The sequence below is a fragment of the Triticum aestivum genome, chromosome 1A (genome assembly GCF_018294505.1).
Source record: "Triticum aestivum cultivar Chinese Spring chromosome 1A, IWGSC CS RefSeq v2.1, whole genome shotgun sequence".
NCBI classification, from domain to species: domain Eukaryota; kingdom Viridiplantae; phylum Streptophyta; class Magnoliopsida; order Poales; family Poaceae; genus Triticum; species Triticum aestivum.
In genome coordinates, this window is record NC_057794.1 from 145200536 (window position 1) to 145206453 (window position 5918).

Here is a 5918-nt window from a genome sequence, read left to right on the forward strand (position 1 = left end):
GTCAGGCGTCTTTTCAGTTCCTGAAAGCTGTGCTCACATTGTGGAGTCCATTCGAACTTCTTATCTTTCTTGAGGAGTTCGGTTAGAGGTTTAGCAACTTTGGAGAAGTTCTCGACAAAGCGACGACAATAGCTCGCTAAGCCTAGAAAACTCCGAACTTGCTTGACCGATTCGGGTGGAGTCCAATTAAGGACGGCTTGAACTCGCTCAGGGTTAACAGCAATACCTTTACCAGATATTACATGACCCAGATAGGTCACTTCTGACAACCAGAATTCACATTTAGAAAATTTGGCATAAAGGCGATGCTCTCGAAGTTTCTTCAACACTAGCCTTAGATGTTCGGCATGTTCTTCCTCGTTCTTGGAGTAGATGAGTATATCATCGAGGTAAACAACGACGAATTTATCCAAATACTCCATGAAGATTGAGTTCATTAACCGAGAAAAAGTGGCTGGAGCGTTGGTTAAACCGAAGGACATGACGGTGTACTCGTATTGGCCATAACGAGTAACAAAGGCCGTTTTAGGAATGTCCCCGTTTCTGATTTTGATTTGATGGTAGCCCAACCTCAAATCCATCTTGGAGAAGACTGAGGATCCAGCGAGCTGATCATACAGATCGTTGATCCTGGGAAGTGGATATTTGTTCTTGATTGTGACCAAATTGACAGGTCGGTAATCTACAACCATCCGGTCCGTACCATCCTTCTTCTTGACGAATAGGACGGGGCAAGCCCACGGAGATGAACTAGGGCGGATGAAACCCTTTTTCAAGGATTCATCGAGTTGTTTCTTAAGCTCGGCTAGTTCTAGTGGTGCCATCTTATAAGGTCTTCTAGCAATCGGAACGGTTCCGGGGATGAGGTCGATTACGAACTCAACATCCCTGTCAGGTGGAACACCTGGCAATTCCTCTGGAAAGACATCCGGGAAGTCACGGACTACCGGAATGTCCTCAAGGTCTGGCAAAGGGCTGGCGTTAAGAGAATATAATTGTCGCTTGGCTATTCGGGTCAAGACATTGACTATCTTCCCCGAAGGATGGGTGAGTTGAACAGTCCTAGAGAAGCAATCAATTTTGGCTTGATGAGCTGACATCCAGTCCATACCCAAAATGATATTAATATCTGAAGATTTAAGGGCTATCAAAGACGCGAGAAAAACAAGTCTGTCGACTTGGATTTCATTTCCATAACTTACCCTAGAGGTCTGCCATCTAGAACCAGGGGTAGAAATTTCCATAGTGGATGGCATGTCACAGAATGCAACGTTATGCAAACGAGCATAATTTTCGGATAAAAAGAATGAGAGGCTCCTGTATCGAAAAGAACAGATGCCGGGTGGCAATTTACAAGAAGCGTACCGAGAACGACGTTGGGATCCTCTTGAGCTTCTTCGGCAGAGATACAGTTGACATGGCCACGTGAAGCGGTGACCGGTTTGGCGTGGAATATTTTCCCTGTCGGCTTGCCACGGCCAACAGCTTTAGCAGATTGGTTGGGGTTGGTCTGAGGACACTCACGCATATAGTGACCAGATTCCCCACACTTGAAACAAGTCACGGAACTGGTACGTGGAGGAGCATTATTGATTGGACCCCCATAGGGCTTGGCTGGAGCAGACTGTTGAACGGGGCGAGGCGCCTGGAAAGATGGCCTCGGTGTGAACCTGGGTGGCAGGGCGGTGTTGGGTACCCACACGCGGCGCTTCTGAGGACCAGCACCGGATGAGGAACCCATATCACGGCCATGCTTGCGTGTTGCGTCATAGTCAGTCTGACCAGTTTCAGCACTGATGGCTTTGTTGACAAGTTTCTGAAAAGATGTGCACTCATGCAGACGGAGATCGCGGCGAAGCTCAGGACTAAGGCCCTTACGGAACCTTGCTTGCTTCTTGGCGTCAGTAGAAACTTCCTCAGTTGCATATCGGGCGAGATTACCAAACTCCCTGCTATAGGCATCCACAGAAAGTCGGCCTTGGGTGAAACTGCAAAATTCTTCACGTTTACGGTCCATGAGACCCTCCGGAATGTGATGTTCACGGAAAGCCTCGCTGAACTCAGCCCAAGTAGTGACATGGCCCGCTGGGCGCATAGCTCCATAATTCTCCCACCATAGACTGGCGGGGCCTTCAAGATGATATGCAGCAAAGGTGACCTTGTCAGCCTCCGCTACCAGCGCGGAACGCAGTTTGTGAGCGATACTGCGAAGCCAGTCATCAGCGTCGAGAGGCTCGACGGAGTGGTGGAACGTGGGTGGATGTAATTTGATAAAATCACTGAGTGACACCAAATTAGTCCTCTGATGGTGTGATGTGTTCTGTTCAATACGCTCCAACAAACGGTTGGTCTCCCGCTTGTTTCTCTCAGCTTCCATCATAACCTCGGCTAGGGAAGGAGGATGAGGCAGATTTGCATCCCTGACTTCACTGCCTTCGGCCTGCTCTTGAGGAGCAGGGTTAGTGCGCGTGTTGACCATCCTAGGTAAACAAGACAATGATTTAGTCAGGATGATAAAATTCCGACATAGGATATAAAATGTAAGGAATAACTCGAAATGCAAGATGATCATCCGTATGACATGGTAAAATACAGAAACTGCTTCTTTATTCCATCGTCATACACACCATACAGGGTTTAGTACAAGACCAAACAAAGTACTATTACGGTGAAAAGAGGATTACATCTCATCGGAGGCATTCCAAGCTCCTATACATTATTTTTCTACACCTCCGGAAAAGTACAAACTAGGTCATATCCCACGAGTCACGCGGGACGATAGATGACACAGCTAGTGCGAACTAGTGATACAACCACTAACTCAGACCGATCCGTAGTAGTCCTCGTAGAAGTCACCTCCATAGCCTGGAAGCTCAACATGATCATCCGGAAACAGACGATCTCGCGGAGCCTGTGGACCATAGGGGCTAGGATGAGGTCTTGAACCAACAGACGGTGGCCTGCGGGGACCGCGAGGTGGGGTGATGCCTCCTACATCACGCCAACCCATCACGTCTAGCAGAGCAGATCTCACAGGATAGAGATCGCGCATATCCGAATATCCAGCTTGCACCGCCGGTGCGAACCGAGTCAAAGTAGCCCAGTGGTCAGCACGGGTATTGAAGAGCTCTAACCTTAAGGCCCGATTTTCATGGTCCTTATCCTCGAGCATCTCAGCAGTGGTGCGAGTCCGTGAATCCTCCTGGGTGGGGTCAGCATATATAGCCTGGAGATACCCTTGTGCTCCCGGAAGTGACCCTGGCATATACCGGAAATCAGAGTCCCGAAACAGACCAGATCTGACTCGCATAATGGTCATCATAGAGTAGGCGGCGTCCTGCACAGCCATCTCAATAGTAACCCCGAGTCCATGGGAGCAGTGAAGAGGCTCGGTGGATCCAGGATAAGATGGAAATATCCTGACAGTGCAGAGATACTGGCTTTGATTGAAGTCCCGAAATTGCTCTTCGACCGTGTACTCAGGATACCAGCGGTATCCAGCCTCAGTCATTACCCTGACCAACTTAGCAGTATGGCCGGGTACATCTAGGCATCGAGTCAGGCGAACCACTTGATTGAGGTCGCGAGTGGCCATCTGAAAGCACAATCATAATGCAAAGGCATTAGAACTTCTAGCAAAATTTCGGCAGCATAACAGCTGTAAATGCTCAAGAAGGATTTGAGACATTTGACAAAGGATTTCGTACACACTCAACATCATCATATCAAAGTTCTGAATCCATTCTAACAACATAATGTGGTAGTAGAACTGAACTAGGCTTGTATCCATCAAACTTATAAGGTACTACTGATTAGTAACACGTGATCCTGATAGAGAGAATAGATCCTAATTCCTTTACCCCGGTGGAAGAATGGACTGACTCAGATCAGAATGTCATTAGATAAAGGAGTAAAAAGAGCCTTACGTTCCAACCCACAAACAATTCCCCTACACATAACTAAAGAATTTCTAGACTCAACATCGACCAGTTTGGCTTGGAGAACCTACAGGCAGGCCGGCTCTGATGCCAACGCTGTCAGGACCCCGACTCGATGTCACATCGATCTAGCCGGTAACACCTCATATCACTTTGCGGCCTCACGCACGGTATCCCCACGGGTGTCGCCTTACCTTTGCCCGGGACCGTTTGCGCCTTTTGGCTCACGTATATGATAGTGTCGCTAGCATCCATATGATAAGGAGCCCGGGCTGACATGACTAGTCATAAACCCAAAGTGGCACGGACTTACAGGGACAGGCATCCATGACCCAGCTTCGAACGTGTCGGTCATCAGCAAGTGGGTCCGGGCTGTAGCGCTGGGCTAGCAGGACTCCGGTAAACCGGGCTGTAGCGGGCTAACAGGACTCCGGTACTCAAAGCGTGACATTTCCCCGAAGGGACAGACACAGGAATGAAGAAGGACACATGCCGGCCAGCCTAAGTGTTCCAGAGCAGTAGCAAGCTACCATGGCTCAGCGGTAACACTAGGAGACATTTCCCGGTAAGAGAGGCTACTAAAGATAAACAACTAGATAGTCAGATCCCACACATACCAAGCATTTCAATCATACACACAATATGCTCGATATGTGCAAATACAACGAAGCATCACAACATGACTCTACGACACAAGTACTTTATTTAAGGCTCAGGGAGCCATACATAACATACACAAAGGTACGGGTCTCACGACCCAACATACAAGTCAAACAGTCATACAAACCAGCAGCGGAAGTAACTTGTCTGAGTACATACAACTAGTAAAATAAAAGAGGCTTGGAAAGCCTCTATACTACGTGGTCCTTCACAAGCTCAGGGTCACCACCTGGGTCTTTAGCCTACTCGGTGATGTCAACGTCTACATAGAACCCATCAGAAGGGGTTGCAGCGTCTTCTGAAAAAATGTAGATTATAGCAACATGAGTACAAAGGTACTCAGCAAGACTTACATCAGATCCTACATACATGCATATTATCAAGAAGGGTTGGTGGGGTTATTGCAGCAAGCCAGCTTTGACTCTTGGCTAGACTATCCTACGATACTCCAACTTGAAATGGTTTTGCGCACACGAGTCCACTACTCACCACTTCAATACACTACCGAGGATCCACCTCCGTCTTCCTACGGAAGGGCCATCCTCGGCACTCACACTTATCTTGAGGCTTTTAGTAGTTTCCATTTACTTGTCTATGAACTGTATCGGCAACCAAGTAGTCCTTTACCGCGGACGCGGCTATTCGAATAGATCATGTTAATCCTGCAGGGGTGTACTTCTTCATACACGCTCTCACCACTTACCGTCGTTTACACGACATGTACTCGGCAACCTTCAAGCGGAAGCCCAACGTGGGTGTCGGCCACGACCTACCTAATCACCTAAGCCTCCAGTCCAGGTTTATCGCCTATTCAGGTTCCATCCGCAGGGAGTCCGGCCGAGGTTTCCCATACGGCCCCGAACAATGTGAACAGGGTTCCCGAGATACCTAACGGGTATTCGGTACACCCAGCCACGTACCTACCGCATCACAGCCCACCCCTACGGTCAGCGCTGTCCACGGCCTCCAGTAGGCTACAAACACCAGAAACTACTTGCAACTCCTGGACGGAGAACTAGGGTGAATAAGAAGCCGAGAGGGTCCATTGGTTTCGGGCCCAATGCATGGTAGTAGCTGATTCTTAAATCACACATACAGATCTCAGTGCTTAAGGTCGGCTTCAATGAAACAACCCACCATGTACTCCTACATGGCCTCTCATCGATACCTTTACCAAATCGTGTTCACCACACCACTCTCATTACCGACATAATCATTTCACTCTAGCCCATCACCCAGATGAACCAGACCTGACACGACTCTAAGCATAGCAGGCATAGCAAGGTAGGAACAACACATACATATGGCTCAATCAACTAC